The sequence below is a fragment of the Rattus norvegicus genome, chromosome 13 (assembly GCF_021556685.1).
Source record: "Rattus norvegicus strain SHRSP/BbbUtx chromosome 13, alternate assembly SHRSP_T2T, whole genome shotgun sequence".
Taxonomy (NCBI): Eukaryota; Metazoa; Chordata; class Mammalia; order Rodentia; family Muridae; genus Rattus; species Rattus norvegicus.
In genome coordinates, this window is record NC_141546.1 from 57,582,738 (window position 1) to 57,604,660 (window position 21,923).

Here is a 21,923-nt window from a genome sequence, read left to right on the forward strand (position 1 = left end):
AAAAACTACACACCCGAAAGCAGAACACTCTGTCCCCATAACTGACTGAAAGAGAGGAAAACAGGTCTACAGCACTTCTGACACACAGGCTTATAGGACAGTCTAGCCACTGTCAGAAATAGCAGAACAAAGTAACGCTAGAGATAATCTGATGGCAAGAGGCAAGCGCAGGAACCCAAGCAACAGAAAACAAGACTACATGGCATCATCAGAGCCCAATTCTCCCACCAAAACAAACATGGAATATCCAAACACACCAGAAAAGCAAGATCTAGTTTCAAAATCCTATTTGATCATGATGCTGGAGGACTTCAAGAAAGACGTGAAGAACTCCCTTAGAGAACAAGTAGAAGCCTACAGAGAGGAATCGCAAAAATCCCTGAAAGAATTCCAGGAAAACACAATCAAACAGTTGAAGGAATTAAAAATGGAAATAGAAGCAATCAAGAAAGAACACATGGAAACAACCCTGGATATAGAAAACCAAAGGAAGAAACAAGGAGCCGTAGATACAAGCATCACCAACAGAATACAAGAGATGGAAGAGAGAATCTCAGGAGCAGAAGATTCCATAGAAATCATTGACTCAACTGTCAAAGATAATGTAAAGCGGAAAAAGCTACTGGTCCAAAACATACAGGAAATCCAGGACTCAATGAGAAGATCAAACCTAAGGATAATAGGTATAGAAGAGAGTGAAGACTCCCAGCTCAAAGGAACAGTAAATATCTTCAACAAAATCATAGAAGAAAACTTCCCTAATCTACAAAAAGAGATACCCATAGGCATACAAGAAGCCTACAGAACTCCAAATAGATTGGACCAGAAAAGAAACACTTCCCGTCACATAATAGTCAAAACACCAAACGCACAAAATAAAGAAAGAATATTAAAAGCAGTAAGGGAAAAAGGTCAAGTAACATATAAAGGCAAACCTATCAGAATCACACCAGACTTCTCGCCAGAAACTATGAAGGCCAGAAGATCCTGGACTGATGTCATACAGACCCTAAGAGAACACAAATGCCAGCCCAGGTTACTGTATCCTGCAAAACTCTCAATTAACATAGATGGAGAAACCAAGATATTCCATGACAAAACCAAATTTACACAATATCTTTCTACAAATCCAGCACTACAAAGGATAATAAATGGTAAAGCCCAACATAAGGAGGCAAGCTATACCCTAGAAGAAGCAAGAAACTAATCGTCTTGGCAACAAAACACAGAGAATGAAAGCACACAAACATAACCTCACAACCAAATATGAATATAACAGGAAGCAATAATCACTATTCCTTAATATCTCTCAACATCAATGGCCTTAACTCCCCAATAAAAAGACATAGATTAACAAACTGGATACGCAACGAGGACCCTGCATTCTGCTGCCTACAGGAAACACACCTCAGAGACAAAGACAGACATTACCTCAGAGTGAAAGGCTGGAAAACAATTTTCCAAGCAAATGGTCAGAAGAAGTAAGCTGGAGTAGCCATTCTAATATCAAATAAAATCAATTTTCAACTAAAAGTCATCAAAAAAGATAAGGAAGGACACTTCATATTCATCAAAGGAAAAATCCACCAAGATGAACTCTCAATCCTAAATATCTATGCCCCAAATACAAGGGCACCTACATATGTAAAAAAAACCTTACTAAAGCTCAAAACACACATTGAACCTCACACAATAATAGTGGGAGATTTCAACACCCCACTCTCATCAATGGACAGATCATGGAAACAGAAATTAAACAGAGATGTTGACAGACTAAGAGAAGTCATGAGCCAAATGGACTTAACGGATATTTATAGAACATTCTATCCTAAAGCAAAAGGATATACCTTCTTTTCAGCTCCTCATGGTACTTTCTCCAAAATTGACCATATAATTGGTCAAAAAACGGGCCTCAACAGGTACAGAAAGATAGAAATAATCCCATGCGTGCTATCGGACCACCACGGCCTAAAACTGGTCTTCAATAACAATAAGGGAAGAATGCCCACATATACGTGGAAATTGAACAATGCTCTACTCAATGATAACCTGGTCAAGGAAGAAATAAAGAAAGAAATTAAAAACTTTTTAGAATTTAATGAAAATGAAGGTACAACACACCCAAACTTATGGGACACAATGAAAGCTGTGCTAAGAGGAAAACTCATAGCGCTGAGTGCCTGCAGAAAGAAACAGGAAAGAGCATATGTCAGCAGCTTGACAGCACACCTAAAAGCTCTAGAACAAAAAGAAGCAAATACACCCAGGAGGAGTAGAAGGCAGGAAATAATCAAACTCAGAGCTGAAATCAACCAAGTAGAAACAAAAAGGACCATAGAAAGAATCAACAGAACCAAAAGTTGGTTCTTTGAGAAAATCAACAAGATAGATAAACCCTTAGCCAGACTAAGGAGAGGACACACAGAGTGTGTCCAAATTAACAAAATCAGAAATGAAAAGGGAGACATAACAACAGATTCAGAGGTAATTCAAAAAATCATCAGATCTTACTATAAAAACCTATATTCAACAAAACTTGAAAATCTTCAGGAAATGGACAATTTCCTAGACAGATACCAGGTACCGAAGTTAAATCAGGAACAGATAAACCAGTTAAACAACCCCATAACTCCTAAGGAAATAGAAGCAGTCATTAAAGGTCTCCCAACCAAAAAGAGCCCAGGTCCAGACAGGTTTAGTGCAGAATTCTATCAAACCTTCATAGAAGACCCAATACCAATATTATCCAAACTATTCCACAAAATTGAAATAGATGGAGCCCTACCGAATACCTTCTACGAAGCCACAATTACACTTATACCTAAACCACACAAAGACACAACAAAGAAAGAGAACTTCAGACCAATTTCCCTTATGAATATCGACGCAAAAATACTCAACAAAATTCTGGCAAACCGAATCCAAGAGCACATCAAAACAATCATCCACCATGACCAAGTAGGCTTCATCCCAGGCATGCAGGGATGGTTTAATATACGGAAAAGCATCAACGTGATCCATTATATAAACAAACTGAAAGAACAAAACCACATGATCATTTCATTAGACGCTGAGAAAGCATTTGACAAAATTCAACACCCCTTCATGATAAAAATCCTGGAAAGAATAGGAATTCAAGGCCCATACCTGAACATAGTAAAAGCCATATACAGCAAACCAGTTGCTAACATTAAACTAAATGGAGAGAAACTTGAAGCAATCCCACTAAAATCAGGGACTAGACAAGGCTGCCCACTCTCTCCCTACTTATTCAATATAGTTCTTGAAGTTCTAGCCAGAGCAATCAGACAACAAAAGGAGGTCAAGTGGATACAGATCGGAAAAGAAGAAGTCAAAATATCACTATTTGCAGATGATATGATAGTATATTTAAGTGATCCCAAACGTTCCACCAGAGAACTACTAAAGCTGATAGACAACTTCAGCAAAGTGGCTGGGTATAAAATTAACTCAAATAAATCAGTTGCCTTCCTCTATACAAAAGAGAAACAAGCCGAGAAAGAAATTAGGGAAACGACACCCTTCATAATAGACCCAAATAATATAAAGTACCTCGGTGTGACTTTAACAAAGCAAGTAAAAGATCTGTACAATAAGAACTTCAAGACACTGAAGAAGGAAATTGAAGAAGACCTCAGAAGATGGAAAGATCTCCCATGCTCATGGATTGGCAGGATTAATATAGTAAAAATGGCCATTTTACCAAAAGCAATCTACAGATTCAATGCAATCCCCATCAAAATACCAATCCAATTCTTCAAAGAGTTAGACAGAACAATTTGCAAATTCATCTGGAATAACAAAAAACCCAGGATAGCTAAAGCTATCCTCAACAATAAAAGGACTTCAGGGGGAATCACTATCCCTGAACTCAAGCAGTATTACAGAGCAATAGTGATAAAAACTGCATGGTATTGGTACAGAGACAGACAGATAGACCAATGGAATAGAATTGAAGACCCAGAAATGAACCCACACACCTATGGTCACTTGATTTTTGACAAAGGAGCCAAAACCATCCAATGGAAAAAAGATAGCATTTTCAGCAAATGGTGCTGGTTCAACTGGAGGGCAACATGTAGAAGAATGCAGATCGATCCATGCTTATCACCCTGTACAAAGCTTAAGTCCAAGTGGATTAAGGACCTCCACATCAAACCAGACACACTCAAACTAATAGAAGAAAAACTAGGGAAACATCTGGAACACATGGGCACTGGAAAAAATTTCCTGAACAAAACACCAATGGCTTATGCTCTAAGATCAAGAATCGACAAATGGGATCTCATAAAACTGCAAAGCTTCTGTAAGGCAAAGGACACTGTGGTTAGGACAAAACGGCAACCAACAGATTGGGAAAAGATCTTTACCAATCCTACAACAGATAGAGGCCTTATATCCAAAATATACAAAGAACTCAAGAAGTTAGACCGCAGGGAAACAAATAACCCTATTAAAAAATGGGGTTCAGAGCTAAACAAAGAATTCACAGCTGAGGAATGCCAAATGGCTGAGAAACACCTAAAGAAATGTTCAACATCTTTAGTCATAAGGGAAATGCAAATCAAAACAACCCTGAGATTTCACCTCACACCAGTGAGAATGGCTATGATCAAAAACTCAGGGGACAACAGATGCTGGCGAGGATGTGGAGAAAGAGGAACACTCCTCCATTGTTGGTGGGATTGCAGACTGGTACAACCGTTCTGGAAATCAGTCTGGAGGTTCCTCAGAAAAGTGGACATTGAACTGCCTGAGGATCCAGCTATACCTCTCTTGGGCATATACCCAAAAGATGCCTCAACATATAAAAGAGACACATGCTCCACTATGTTCATTGCAGCCTTATTTATAATAGCCAGAAGCTGGAAAGAACCCAGATGCCCTTCAACAGAGGAATGGATACAGAAAATGTGGTACATCTACACAATGGAATATTACTCAGCTATCAAAAACAACGAGTTTATGAAGTTCGTAGGCAAATGGTTGGAACTGGAAAATATCATCCTGAGTGAGCTAACCCAATCACAGAAAGACATACATGGTATGCACTCATTGATAAGTGGCTATTAGCCCAAATGCTTGAATTACCCTAGATCCCTAGAACAAATGAAACTCAAGACGGATGATCAAAATGTGAATGCTTCACTCCTTCTTTAAAAGGGGAACAAGAATACCCTTGGCAGGGAAGAGAGAGGCAAAGATTAAAACAGAGACTGAAGGAACACCCATTCAGAGCCTGCCCCACATGTGGCCCATACATATACAGCCATCCATTAGACAAGATGGATGAAGCAAAGAAGTGCAGACTGACAGGAGCCGGATGTAGATCGCTCCTGAGAGACACAGCCAGAATACAGCAAATACAGAGGCGAATGCCAGCAGCAAACCACTGAACTGAGAATAGGACCCCCGTTAAAGGAATCAGAGAAAGAACTGGAAGATCTTGAAGGGGCTCGAGACCCCATATGTACAACAATGCTAAGCAACCAGAGCTTCCAGGGACCAAGCCACTACCTAAAGACTATACATGGACTGACCCTGGACTCTGACCCCATAGGTAGCAATGAATATCCTAGTAAGAGCACCAGTGGAAGGGGAAGCCCTTGGTCCTGCTAAGACTGAACCCCCAGTGAACTAGACTGGTGGGGGGAGGGCGACAATGGGGGGAGGGTTGGGAGGGGAACACGCATAAGGAAGGGGAGGGGGGAGGGGGATGTTTGCCCTGATACCGGGAAAGGGAATAACACTCGAAATGTATATAAGAAATACTCAAGTTGGCCCTGGGTTCGGTCCCCAGCTCCGAAAAAAAAAAAAAAAAAAAAGAAATACTCAAGTTAATAATAAAAAAAATGGAGGAAAAAAGGAGAAATCAAGAGGATAAATCACTGTGGTAAAGTCTTGATAATCTTGGCCAATATAGCTACTGGCTCTGTGCTTTTTTAAATTAAGATTATTTGTGCGCATATATAATATGGTCAGCTTTAATGAAATTCATCTCTTTATGAAACTGCATGAGATTCACCATTATCATAAAGCTATCTGAACACTTCCAGAAAACATCTAAATTGTTGTATTGACTGTTAGGATCATTTAATGTACAAATAAAGAGTACTTAAAATTGCGATTACTGTATCCAATTGGTATGCTTACCTGGAAATATTTTTCATACACACACCAGAGTAAATATTGACATTGAGGCTCAGCCACTGCCCATGTTGAGCATGACAGCATAGCACCTGAGAAGTGAGCTGCTCACATTTTTGTTAAGACAACCACACCCAGTTTTGTTTGTGTTTTATCTTTTCCTGTGGCAGGATAGTAAGGTACAGAATGATACCTAAATTTGCATATTAGCACTGTCTGGTTTGGAGTGCTTATTATGCAAGTGATGAGGACCTCACTTGGCCCCCCAGAAGCCCTGCTAAAAGATAAAGGAAGCTGTGGTATCAAGGACATGAAGTCTTAGCATAGAAAGCATAGGGCATGCATGGAAAAAAATCCCACAGTTCTTGAGGCACTCTTGACCCACTTCCTCCTTTGGACGTGCTTTCTCCCTTAAGCTGTCTCTTCCTGCTTCTGCTACCATCCCTGTACCCACTTATTTATTTATTTATTTATTTATTTATTTATTTATTTATTCCAAGACCCAAGAAACTGAAGTATTGGTTTGTTGCCAACAGACTCCAGTATGCACACTGCTCCAAGTCCACTGCTGTTCTAAGCCTACTCCACGTGTTATTTCTAACTTGCTCTGCCATTGTGTAAAAATACTGTGTCATAGCCACTCCTCTGCAGTGAAAACAGATTCAGAGAGCAACTTGCTCTAGGGCACAGTTCTCCCAGAGGTCTCTTTGAAAGCAAAGACAGGAGCACGTCCACTATCACCATAAGAATCCCTGGCATGCTTCGTATTGTAAAAGGTCCATGGACTGATTATGCACAGTATGATTCTCTTCAAAGGAATAAACAAAGGCAGCCAATATGCAGACCACTGCAAATAATTAGATACATCTTGACATATTTTCACATTTGTTCAAGATATCCTTTCGAGGAGTGAAAAGGTGGGAAGGGACAGTGGTGTTTGTGAAGTATCCTTGTGAGGGCCTGCCAACTGACTCCGATTATGTGGCCTGAAATCTAAGTGACCTCTGGCAACTCAACCCGCCTTAGTCAGTCTGTGACACCATGGAAACCTAAATTATAACAAATGGATGTTTCAGGAATAGAATAAAACTAAATATGAAAATACCTAACTTGGTGACCGGGATACAGCTGACTTTCTAAATTGCAATCATTTTTGCTTACCCAATTTTTTTCTGACTTGTACAGTGCATAATTCCGACCACTACTGTTCTTTGAAGGCTACATAACAAAAAGTATTCATTGCTAGTATAGCAAACACTATATCTGCTTTTATATAAATAAAACAAGTAGTCACCATGTAAAATGTCTCCATATAAAATTCTAGATTTTAACCTAACGTGGAAACTAAGTCAGGGTCAAGTGCTGCTTTGAGACAGAGGTACATAATCCTCCTAGAACATGACCATAGGAGATTGTCTCATCTGCATTGGACTTTATGAACTTTTCTAGACAAGTACTCTTCAGCCAGATCAGAGACTGCCACATATCGCCTATGATTGAAGAAAACAGAGTGAGCCAAAAAAAAATCAAAACCTGCCACCATTTAGAGGGAGTTAACTAAATGCTTCTAAATTCAGCAATAATCTTAGTAGCATGATATTAAAGCTGTAACCTGTATATATTCTCCCAAACGTTTTAATATTCAGATCATATTCATGTTAGTGGGGGAAACATCCTAAGGACAAAGACAGACAAGCCCCTTTGATTGTTAGAACTACAAAAAGATTAAGATATACTTTCACCAAAAAAACATCTGTGAGCTGTATTTAGTAGCAGCCCTCTATGATGTTCAATTTGGCCACAGATTTGAAAGTAAATCACTTTAAAATAAATCTAGGGCATCTTCCTCTCTCATCTCCAGAGAAGTACTCAAGTTCAAACGATACTACATTTTCTACTTTTAATTAGTTGCCATTTTGAAGTCAACCTCTAAACAGCATGAAAGGCATTAGCTCACAGGAAACTGTGTGCAACCAAAAAAAAAAAAAAAAAATCAAGACATCCAAAATACAAAATGCCACCCTCTTTACTTTTGAAATTTCCTGTTCTTGCTGCCATATTTGGAATGGTAGGCAGGGTTGATGAAAGACAGTCCCATGTCCTCCTTCTACTCTTAAAGAAGCTGCTCTTCTTCCGCAGTTTCAGGGAGCTGGCCAGCAGAGGTGAGCACAGGAGAACAAGACATGCTACATTTACTGAGGAAATTTCACAAGTTCTTCAAGGAGCAAGAGACTGGGTTGTTTTACAATGTCTCAACAGCTGCCAGGATTAAGATACTTGAAGTTGTCATCTACCAGGTAATTGAAGCAAATCACAAGATGGAAACGCTTCCTGAAATCCAGACAATGGGCAGATAGAAGGGTGCATGATTGATGGACTCATGTGTTCAATGTGAACCAACACCTCTGTGAAAGTAATTTTAGTTCTACATAGAACTACAAAATATAAACATGAGACACTAGGTAAATAATGCCTTACTGAAATGGCTTAATACTTAATACATTTTTGTGAATCATAGAAATAGGGTCTAGAATTTTTTTAATTTGTTGTGGCTTATTCATTCATTAAAATCGTGGTCATCAACTTGTATGTATATAAAAGTCATAATGGATACACGTTTCAAATTTTGAATCATGAAAACCATCCAGGAAAGTTCTGGCTGCACAGACCTTGTTAAGGACTCTGGGAATCTTAATTTCCATTTAATAAGCATTCCACATAATTATAGTTCACATGGTTTGAGGACTCACTCAATCTTGAAAAACACTAAACAAAAATACAACCTTGCCTCTCAGTGACCAGGGTCTAGCTAAAATCCCAAACTTTAAATATCTTAGTAAAATTGGTGTCTGAAACATGAAAGCCAAAGAAAATTATGTTTGAAATCATGCCACAGGGCAGAGAAGCAGAGCTCAGACAGATAGCACAGTCCAGGCCTGACACTGAAAGTCACATGCAGAGTACATAAGTCAAATCTTCTTTTTCCAAGATAAAGGCAGGATAAACAAATGGGTAAATAATGTAACATACCAAGGCTGGTTACAGCTCTTGGTTACAAGGAGAAATAAGAAAACTCCTTATATCTGTAAGTGGGGATTGGGAAGGTAACATGACTTGGAATAACAGTGCGGAGTTCACAAACCACTTTAACTTGAATTGGTCTAAACACTTGCTCACTTGCATACATAGTAAAGCATGGACACACATATATGTGCACACAAACATGCACAACATACACACACACACACACACACACACACACACACACACATGAGACAGAGGTATATAATCCTCCTACAACATGACCATAGGAGATTGTCACACATACATACACACACACACACACACACACACACACACACACACGTACACTTAAAGAAAGAAAATCCATCCTTGATGAGAAAAATCCCTGCTTATCTAGAATATACTCATCACCACCCCCCTCCCAATTTGATTATCCCATAAGTCAATGTGGGAAGGAAATATTTACCTCTCTGAAAAATGAGAGCTCATGTGAGATTGTTTCCAGTGTAGCATTGCTGTAGACTCAAACATGAACAATTAAAAAGATAGGCAAAGAGATATTGAGTGGTATCATGAGAGAAGGGAAACATATAGATAGATAAATAACTTCTATCAGAATCTGTTGGCCATAAAGCAGAAAATACTCATGCAACCCTTAACTTTTAAAACTCAAGAGCTTGTGCTTATGCTAAATGATCTCACAATGCAAGCGAAAGTTCAGAGTAGAGATAGAGGAAAATCTAGAAAGAGATGAACCAAAATCTAAAAAGAGATGAATCATGACTAGCAAAATAGAACGTGGGGAGGGAGGCATGTGGAGTGTTGATAAAGTATTAGGAGAAAAATAAAATGAAATATTTAATGGTACAAGATTGACACAGCTGAAAACACATATTCAGAAAGTAGAACTAAAGTGAGTAAAGCATCATGTAATATGTTTATCTATTTGATATACTTTTATTGAAAACATTTTTTCTATAAGAATATATTATATGTTTTCTAATCAGAAAGAAAAGGTGAATCATCCAGAAAGGAACATACATGGCTTGCTACTCCAGGGGGAATTGGCAGTAGAGCAGGGACATAAATTAGAGAGGGGGAAGTACTCAAAAGAAAGAAGAAATGTCAACTATGCACAAGGGACTCTCTGTGTCCTTAGAAAAACTAACTCAGGAAAGAAAAGACCAGGAAAAGCTTAGCAAAATTTTTTATGCTGGAAAGATGATAAAACAATCTTTTGAGCAGTCATTAAAAAGGGATCATGTTGCCTAAAGAGATTTTTAAAAATATGACTTGGTCTTGATTTTCTCCAAAGACATTCAGTGTCCTTCAGAGCACCCTGAGAACATTTATCAGATTCCTAACGTATGAATCATGAGTCTTCTATTTAGCCATGTAAATCTGTTTCAAGAATTTTAACCTACTCTAAATAAGCACTTCACTTTGTAGGTCATTTTGAGTTAAGTTTTTTTTTTTGATCTTATAGAGGATGTCAAGAAGACCAACTATGACAATCCTCTTCCATGGGAGGTATCTGCTGAGTACATGGCAGCTTCTCCTCTAAGTCCAGTGACTTCTCTTTGGTCTTCCAAGCACCTTGTGTAAGCCCTGCTGATGACGGAAGCTGGGAAACAGCTTGCCCACACACCTACTAAAGAATGGAGCGGAGAAGTAGACACACCTAAATGAAACATAGAATGAGGTCCACTGCCTAAAACAAACCAGTCCCACAAGCATTGTCCTCCTGTTTCCCGACTCTCTACCGAAGTAGGACTGTAATTAATGGTCAGTTAATTATATTGTCACATCATGTCACACACGATCCTCTGATTCACACAAACTCATCTTCAGGACTGATTGAAGGTTACAGTAGCAACAAAATATTAGTGATACCATAATCATTCTTCAAAGTAGTAGTTCATAATTACCACAATGAATAGGGAGAGCTGAACAACCATTGCACCCACAACTGTTTTTGAAAAACTACCATCTTATTCCTTTTTTCAGATACTCTAACAAGACCTCTGGGAAAATCCTTTGCTATTCTGGTTACTCCTGCTAACAAAAGTTACCTTTACTATCAAGGACATTATCACTTTAGCATTAACATTATTCTTTTTCACCAAAAGAGGGAAACTTCCAGTAAATGAAAATATGCTTCTTCAAAAACCTCCCTAGTTCTGTCTACAATGAGTCAGAAAACTCTAGTGACAAAGCAAGCAGAAGGAGGTACAACTGTCTATTCTGTAGGGCTTCAAATTCTTCCCTTCCTCCATCAGGGCCCCTGTGACCTTTGATCCCTTCAGAGTTACCACAGAAAGGAGGGGAGCAAGCAATAGGAAATACAACCCTGTTTCTCTCATCACAACATATTGGTTCCTATGATATCAGTGTAGGGCTTGGCAAACCAAACAAATCTTTAACTTTCAGCAGACACCAACTGGGTGCCCTACAGATAAACCCAATTAAGGACTCACAGGAGTATCCTTCCCCACTTCAAATGTCATTCAAATGGGCTCAAAGTTCCATTCCTCTAATCACGTCTTGATCTCTCCTATGCCCTCACCAGATCCTGGAGCTACCAGGACCTCAGACACATACATCTCATTAGCATCACTCTAGAGAGTGCAACTATGATGTTGGGAAGCACAAGCTGAGATACAATAGTGCAACACAAGGTGCTCTTCTCAGCCCACAGCTCCCAAAATGGAAAGAGTTCTAAATGTTCCATTTATAGATGTAAGGGGTATGGACATGATATATATTTCTTGTCTGATCACACTGGTTTAACTACTCCTGAGCTTAAACAGTCCTTGAAGCTGCCATGGCCCCAACAGAACACAGTGTATGAAACCCTCTCAATACAAAGGTTCTTTCACCCGCTTTGTCTATAGTACAAATATTACCCCTCTGGTGGGGTAATCATGTTTTCTCCTTGAACTCCTCTTAGTGCTCGGCTGCAAATGACCCTAGGCCAGTTTGTTTGCCATGCTCCAGTGGCGGTGCATAGGCATGGCTTTACTATTCCACATGACACATATTTGAAAACAGAAATTTCCAGTTTCCTAAGACAAATTTTGAAGGGTTTGTTTTTAAGATTTTAAACACTACAAGGATTTTAGTTTGGTGGGAGCAAGAAATCTAAGGTATTATGAGAGAATATTCACTGGTCATGAATGAGATGTCTCCATGTCAAAGAGGCATGCCAAGTGGAGTAGGCTATAGTAGGACCCTGCTCAGAGTTTACAAAAAAAGCCTCACAGGCATAAATCATCTTCAAAGAGGCTCTGTTACAGACAGTTAGTTACACAGAGATCCTGTTCTTCAATCATCCTCTCCATAACCACCCCATATATTGGATACAAATTCACAAGAATACTGAGAACTAGACCTGCAAAGGAAAAATGTTTTTGTAATCAGGCAATAACCACATCCCACCCCCAGATTCTGAAGTCAGAAAGACTTTAGAACAACAAGTCAACCTGCCTCTACAGTCAAGGAGGGTGATCCAGTGGGTGGTTTTAAATCAGCTACTCCTAACATGCATGGCGGTATATGACAAGTACTTATCTTCCAGGGGTACATCATTGTGCATGTATTAACTAAATTCATTTTCAAAACAACACTATGAAGGAGACACAAATGTCCAATGTAAAGGAAAGGAAACTATGAACAGACCACTAAGATTAATTGCCCATTTACTATTGAGTACACACACACACACACACACACACACACACACACACACACAATGTTTCTAGGCATGGCTTGGGAGATTTTGTTGAACACTGAATCAAGGAAGAGTTAAATAAAAAGCAGACTAGTGCTTTCTTAATTAAAACTTGGGAAAAACAAAGAGACTTACCCAACATGTCCATAACAAACAAATCCCATAGGTATGGGGTTCACAAAGAAAAAAACGAACATTAACTTCATACTGAGTAAGAACTCAGCTAAGAGAAAACAAGAAGCATTTTCCAGTAGCTGTTTTGTTCTTGCTGTATCAATTACAATTACTCTTCTGAAGCTATCAACTGTGGTCCTAAAGTTATTGGGACAGTGCCAGCCTTTACGGTGCCAATGGCTTCGTCTCTGGAAGCCTTTTCTTAGGTGCTTTCCTAATACCTATTATTATTTTTTTTATCTTTTTTTTTATAGTCCAGTCATTATCCCCATCCTGGTCTGCCCTTCAAGAGTTCCTTATCCCATTCCTCTTCCCCCTGTCTCCAAGAGGATGCCCCCACCCTCACCCCCTATCCCACCCACCAGGCCTTCCCACTTCCTGGGTTCTCAAGTCTCTCAAGAGTTAGATGCCTCTTTTCTCACTAAAGCCAGGCCAGGTACTCCTCTGCTATTTATATGTGTTGTGGGCCTTTTACCAGCTAGTGTATACTGCCTGGTTGGTGGCTCAGTGTATGAGAGATCTCGAGGGTCCAGATTAATTGAGATTGCTGGTCTTCCTATGGGGCTTCCCTCCTCAACTTCTTACAGCCTTTCCCCAATTCAACCACAGGGGTCTCCAACTTCAGTCTTTTAGTTGGGTATCAGTATCTGCATCTGTCTCAGTCAGCAGCTTGTTGGGCCTCTCAGAGGACAGCCATGCTTGGCTCCTATCTATAAGCACCATAGCATCAGTAAATAATATAAGACCTATTCTTACCTCAACTTGACGCCTCAAATCCCATCTTGACTGATTGCCTAGATGCCACATTATCACCTTTCTCAGGGGCTTGGGGAGAGACTATCCTCTACCCTTTAGGAACCTCCAACATACTATAAGGCCTTGTTGTCCCCAGGACTCTTCTAGTCTATCCAATAAAATCTTCAGCATTTTCTTATTTCCACCTTCCTTTTCTTTTCCACCCTTAAAATTCTAATCTATAGCTTGTCAGTCTGTAGCATAAAAGCAATATAGAACTCGAAGTCAAGATAAATTTAGAGGTCAGAAGAGATGACGCAGTCTAAATTCCATCTCCAGAATCCAGCAGGATTTGTGAACAGAACAGAAAAGCTCTGAAGAGACACCTAAGACCCAATATGTCAGGCAGACATCACAAATTCTCAAAGCTTATGGTTAGATCAGAAGCCAATTCTCCCTGAATATTTGATGTGCCAAAAAAAAGCCTATCTCCAATACACATATAAAAAGATGCAATGCCAAAATTCTCAGTGTGAACTAACAGAGCTATTTAATGGAACTCCCTAAACTGGCACACACATCCAGCCTGTATACTGTAAACAGACAAATCATTTATGCATATTAATAATACAGACACACACACACACACACACACACACACACACACACACACACACACACATGTCCTAGGAGAACATTATTGCTTCCTGAACCAGAGCAATCTCTCATGAGGTATCCCTTTCTCTCATGAGGTAGCTCTCTCTCTCAGGGAGGTATCCCTTTGAGTTCTAAGCAGGACTCTTGTTTCAAAATCACTTTGTGATGCTGGTCACCTATGGACCTTCTTCCAAATAACCTTTGTTATAGCTCAAGGCAGAAGTATGGTGTTCCTAATTCAGGACATGTTCAGGGTGTTGGAATTTGCATAACCACTTGAAATTTCTCCTATAAGAATATGTACTGACCTCATCGAATATTTTCATTAAGGCAACACTAAAAATGTTTTTTTACGGTGCAGATGTGGCCCTGTCCATTAGAAAATAGGTCACTAGCCTGCCCTACTGAGCTCCCCTGATATCAGTCAAGGAGAAGGCAGAAATGACTCAGCATTGGACATGGACTTAATGGACCAGAATCTGCTTTTCAAAGGTAAATGTTGGAATCATGATGGCTGCTTGTTTAGACTTCGTACAATATCTACATATAAGCTTATCCCCAGCCTTAGTATAGAACCAGCATTTAGAACCAAGGACGGAAAATGTGTCCTATACCTTCGGTGTTTCACTCTCTAGATAGTAAATGAACACCTCATCATAAATAAGGCAGATTTCATAATAAATGGGCAAAAGCACTCTAACTGTGCCACAGAGCAAATATTGCACAGAGCATCCCAGGTTCTCTAACCAATAATTAGTGTTGCCACTTTAGCAAAGAACTGTAACTTTGTAATTTTAGTGTGTATCGTCTCTTATGCTCTAAACTGAGGGGTGGGGGATGAACATATGTGCTTGTGCCTAAGGGAATGAGTCAGAATGGAGATTCTTTGCTTTCTCAACCATGTAGAGATCTGAAGCTACCAAAATTTTAAGTTGTGTTTGATGATTTTTTTTTGGGGGGGGGTGGTTCTGTTGCTAGACATTCGATTGCTCCCATATAAAAATGTAGCCAACACCAAGATCTCAGTGCAAGGTTTACCCAACACCATGTAACTCAATGAGTGCTGCAGAATTCAAACACTGATGGAAAAGAAGCCTTTGCATTTTTCCATTGGTCAAGAGGAAGCAATAATCTCTTGGCGAAATAAAGCTGTTATCTTTGGAGAGTGACCCACTGATCTTTATAATGAGCTGCTTGTATATTTTGGATATTGACCCCTTATTGGATACACAATGTGCCAACATTTTCTCCTACTGTTCAGCTTGTCTTTTCATTATGCTTGTTTTCTTCCCTATTCAGGCATTTCACTCTCCAAAACAGTAAGTTAAATATGCCTCACCATAAGTAAAAAAAAAAAAAGTCATTTAAACAAACAAATTGGCAGTATCCCTTTGATTGTGTCAGAGTAAATATTGAACACAGCTTTCCAACAGTAGTCAGTGTTGCCAGCATAGCAAGCAACCTGAGCTTCATTTGCAGAATGTGGTCCTTACTTCTTCCTTTCTTGCAAGTACTTTTACAGTTGTGACTATGTCTGCATTAGCTGCATCAGTATGGCAACTTCCCTAGGTGTTCCTCTGTGTGTTTAAGTTTTTAAACCCACATCATTTTCAACCGACTTTTATAATCTAATTTCAGTTATTGCTTTTTGATGTCATTATTTGTTCCCAGTTAGATATTCCTCTTTGCTTTCTCGAAGTGAGTCGGCCATGCATGTGTGTATTTCTGGGTTTAGTGTTCTGTTCCTTTATCTATGCATCTGGTTTTGGTCTATCACAGTACAATCTTGATTAACTATGTCTTCAAAATGTAATTTAAAATTAGACAAGGTGGCTTCTATCTTGTTTTTGTTGGTTATGATTCCTTTAGCTATTCAAGGATTTTTTGTGATTCCATATGAATTTTAGGGTCTATTTCAGTAATCCTGATTCTTATTACATATCCATAGGTAATAAAAATTGGTCTGTCAGGGGGTTGGGGATTTAGCTCAGTGGTAGAGCGCTTGCCTAGGAAGCGCAAGGCCCTGGGTTCGGTCCCCAGCTCCAAAAAAAAAGAACCAAAAAAAAAATTGGTCTGTCAGATTATATGTACTTCTGTGCTCATTCTAGTATCACTCATAACAGTGAAGGTATAGAACTTAAATGTCATCTGTGAATGAATATTTAAGATAGATAGATATATAGATAGATGATAGATAGATAGATAGATAGATAGATAGATAGATGATAGATAGATAGATCATGTAACTTTAAAAAGCAAATAATTGTCATTTTAAATGAAGTAGAGAATATTGTGCTAAATGAAGTCAGATGTAGAAACACAAAAGCTGTGTGACTTATTTATATACATGGATTACTTGAGTATTCTCATCATTAAGAGAGAGATACAGGAAATGCGCACATTAATTTTAAGAGCAAGATATTATGCTTCCATTGGTGATTTATTTTTATTGGAATGTTGTTAATTATATAATATAGATGAAGACTGATGTATTCTTTTTTTATCCTAAAAGTGTATAATTTTATTTTTTTAATTTTTTTTATTAACTTGAGTATTTCTTATTTACATTTAGAATGTTATTCCCTTTCCCGGTTTCCGGGCCAACATCCCCCTAGCCCCTCCCCCTCCCCTTCTTTATGGGTGTTCCCTTCCCCATCCTCCCCCCATTTGCCGCCCTCCCCGCAACAATCACGTTCACTGGGGGTTCAAGACTGATGTATTCTATCAGCTGATGGCTACCATACTTCTATGAAATTAGGCAGTAAATAGTTTATCATCTGAAGCTGAAAGTTGTTTATTTAGATAGTAAACACCGTGATGCCCCAATTAAGTGCATTCTGAAGACTACAATTTTCTGACTTCATCTACTTGGCCAAGTCTCAAGTTGCAATTTGTAATTTAATAGTCTGAATAGGTTAGAAGCCCTCAGATCACACTAAGGATTAGCCTCCAAGTCCACGAAGTGGGTACTTAGACAGTGCCTGTCTCTAAAATGTTTTACACAGAACAACTGGAACAAAAGTCAGCTTAGCTGCCAGCAGTGGTAGAGGTAACCTGATGAGGCCTGGCTTACAGAGGCTTCTATTGCCTTCCCAAGCTGCCACAATCCTTCTATCCCCCAGAGCTCTATGTGAACTCACAATCTCTAAGGGGGAAAAAAATCTTGATCTCAAAAGGGGTTGTAAATACCCCGAGGGGGAGAGCTGCCATGCTTCCCCCTCCTCTCACCCCAGGTTTTCTCTTTTCACTCATTCCTCATATTACCTTGAAGGAATCAAACATCTATCCCCAAAGTCCTCTCTCCTTTACAGGCCGACTTCCTACTCTATCTGACAAGGTAGTCTGGGCCTCGTTTTCAGTATTAGAATTATTCATATCTCAAAAATGCAAGAATAAATCAACAACACAAAATGCATTTACTTGTCAACTCTTTGGTGGAGATTTGATGAAGGACAAAAATATTTTAAATTCATACTAGTTTCTTTGTAAAACAGAAAAAAATGTTAAATGGTTGTTGCATTGGTATCAAAATATTTAACTCTTATGTTGCTAAGGCCTTTTCTAAAAAAAAATAATAATAATAATAATTCCATTTCCAGCAAAATCTCATTACATTGCTTAAAATATCAGAGGCCAATAAGGTGGCTCAGTGGGTAATACACTTGTTGCCAAGCCTGATCACCTGAGTGTGATCTCAGGAAGCCATATGGCAGAAGAGAAAATTGACAATTTTTCTCTGCCATTTACATGAATATGTGCACACACATGTACATGTGTACATTCTCAAGTGCACACACATACTCAGTCAAGAAAACAAATTTTAATATTTCAATAAGTGAGCATCATTGTATAATTGGCAGAATAATACTGTGTGGGTGCTGTAGGATAGTTACATTAAAAGAATTGAAATATTTTTCCATATTTTATGTGTAATGAGATAGCCGAGGAAAATGGCTTAATAACTGAAAATCATTAACTTATTAAAGTAAGACTGAACATGCCTTCCAAGTTGTTATACAAATCAAACCAAGATGTTCAAAAGGGGTTACTTTGACACCTTATATTGAAACTATTCCAATCTGAAACCACTAATTAACCCCCAAATAGGAACCTTCCATTCTAACCAAAGAAAATCTCTTGTTATTTCTTCAACCATAAAATAAAAACTTTTGATCATATCTTCCATGTAGAAGAATGAGCTGCTGTCCTCTGGCACCTCCCAAACCACAGATTGTTTAATATTCAAACATGAGAAAGGATTGAAGGAGCTGAAGAGATATGCAACCCCATAAGAACAACAATACCAACCAACCAGAGCTCCCAGGGACTAAACACCATCCAAAGAGTACACATGGACAGATCCATGCTGCATATGTAGCAGAGGATGGCCTTTTAGGACATCAATGGGAGGAGAAGCCCTTGGTCCTGCCAAAGCTCAATATGCACCAGTGTAGGGGAATGCCAGGCAGGGAGGTGGGAAGGGGGGTTGGGGGGGCATTCTCATAGAAGCAGAGGGAGGCGGTGAGGGGAAAAGGGAAAATATTTGAAGCGTAAATTTAAAAATATCCAATTAGAAGGAAAAAAAGAATCTTCAAATGTGCTAGGTCCTTTGTGAATCACTACAACAAAGGTTCCATGGTTGGGGCTTGCAACCCCATAAGAACAGCAATGCCAACCAAACAGAGCTTCCAGGAACTAAACTACTACCCAAAGACTATACATGGACTGACCCATGGCTCCAACTGCATATGTAGCAGAGGATGGCCTTGTTGGGCACCAGTGTAAGGAGAAGCCCTTGGTCCTGCCAAGGTTGGACCCCCAGTGTAGGGGAATGGGAGGGTGGGAGAAGGGGGTGGATGGGGAGGGGAACACCCTTATAGAAAAAGGGGATGGGGTGGGATAGGGGGTTTATGTCCGGGAAACTGGGAAAAGGAATAACATTTGAAATGTAAGTTTATAAAAAAAAAAAAAGAAAGAAAAGAAAAGAAATGTGGAATGCTTTGAGCATAGTTACCATTTCTGAGTAGGAAGTGCAGAATAGATTCACAGTTGTATAATATACAAACTCAAGGATGAAATTAAGATTTAAGATTGTAACTATCCCCTATAAAGAATAGATCAAGTTAGATTTCTCAACTTGACATAGCCAAGTTATTTGGGAAGAGTAAACTTCAATTAAGAAAATGGATCCATAAAATTGGAGGTTGTGAAAGCATCTTTTCAGTTACTAATGTGTGATGATCAAGGCCACTTTGGAAAGTGCCATTCCTGAGCCAGCAGTCGTGGGTTATATAAAAAGCAGGCTGAAGTTTATTATATCATGCAAGTCAGCAGAGCTCCTCAATGACTTCTGCTTCAATTCCTGGCTTAAGCTTAAGATGAAATGAACCCCTTACTCTCCAAATTGCTTTGGGTCATGTTAAGACACTCATCAAAGTAAAAATTCCTGGAACAAAAAGGAGCAAGTTTTCACTTTAAAACTTCTTAGAGTCTTACAATGAAGTAATTCTGAGTGGTAGAAATTCTTTTCCCAAAGACCAGATTGTTTAAAGGGAAATTTATTAATCATTTTGATCCTGACAGTGATGGTATCTCTTAAGGACACATACAAAGTTTAGGAGGCATATCTTTGGATGACAGACTTCAATGTGTAAACACAGCACAAATGCACAAATAAATAGTTATGATATTTCTAGATGATATAACCATATGTGTCCTCCACTGTGTGTGTGCACTTCATTGCTGACCAAAATATGTGCTACATGATTGTATTTAGCAAGCTCCAAGCTCAGCAGTGAGAAGGATCTGAATTCTAGGGAGACAATATCTCTTTCCTCTCTTCTGTGTTGATTACATTTGCAGTGGGCTTTCCTGCTTGAAACAAAAAAGGTCATGGAAGTTGTTGCTGACAACCCAAAGCTACATCAACTACTATTCAGTAAGCACCACAGCAAAGCATCTTGTTGTCCTAACCCTCCCATGAAAAATCCAACGAGTTCTGACTTAGCCAGCCTCAAGATGGAGGTGACCCTATCTATGTAAAGCATGGAACAACAGTAAGTTAGGCATTGCGCACTATAGAGTAGCCAGCTTTTGCAATCATCCAGCAAACTGAAACTCTGGTGTCTTCTACAATTCCTTTTTGAAAACAGTGACAAGAAAATGCTGAATGGATTGAAACCAATCTCCTCCATCTGTCAAGGCAAACATGAAAAGCTTCACTTAACCATGCAGCTCAGAGATGGAAAAGACCATCTCTGGTCTTAGGGAGCACAGTTGAAGTATATAATGAAGCGGATTTTCAAATATTTTACCAGGTGCATAATCATTACCACAATCAGTGTTAGGACAGCTTCTTCATCCCCAGATGTCTATCATCAATCACAGTCCCTGACATGTACCAATCTACATGCCTGTTGCTGTTAACATACAAAAACCCACTCATATTCAATGCACAAACTTAAGTCCACACATATGCAAACAACTGAGATACAGCCATAAGTAAAGTAATACATGAGTCCATCACCTCTAAAACTGTCTTCTCTTCCTATGGGGTTGCAATCCCCTTCAGCTCCTTCAGATCTTCTCCATAGGAAAAACAGTATCAGTTAGCCAGATACCCCAGAGCTCCCAGGGACGAAACCATCAACCAAAGAGTACATATGGATGGACCCATGGCTTCAGCTACATATGCAACTTATTTATCACCTTATCTGGTATCAATGGGAGGGGAGGCCCTTGGTCATGTGGAGGATATAGAGCATAGGGGCATACTAGAGAGATGAGAGGGAGTGGGTGGGTGAATAGGGGAGCAACCTCTTAGAGGCAAAGGGGAGGGAGTTGGGTTGGGGGTGCAGAGAGAAGACCTGGAAATTTATTTACTACATTAGAAGTATAAATAAATAAAATAATCAATTAATAAAAAATTTTTCTCACCCTTTTCTATGTTTTTGTTTTGTTCAGTTTTTAATTTTGGAGCTTGGGGGTAATTTGGATGGTGGTGTAGCAATAGCCCTTGCTGTGAGATTTCTAGCCTCCTAGAAAAGTCATAAGTGCAATACACTTAACTGTTGGTATTGGGAGATACAGTGAACCTCTGCTTTATAGCTAAAATCATATGCATTCAATATCTTGCTTCTCCCTGCTGCCACCATTGGGGACCACCACTCTCCTCTCTGAATTTATTGGTTTCATTTGTTAGATAATTCTGACAAATATAAATCTTTCTTCTTCATCCCAATGAGACAAGGAGGTGAGTAGGTTTTCCCATCTACAACTAGAATTCTTAATTGTCTATTCATAAGAATTAAATCTAATAACAAATTTTATGAAGACCTCAATTAGCTACTAATTATAAATTACATTTTGCTCAAGGAGGTTTTTCCTCTGTACCTCTAACAGTATAATGCTCAATGAACATTATTATTTTTGCCTA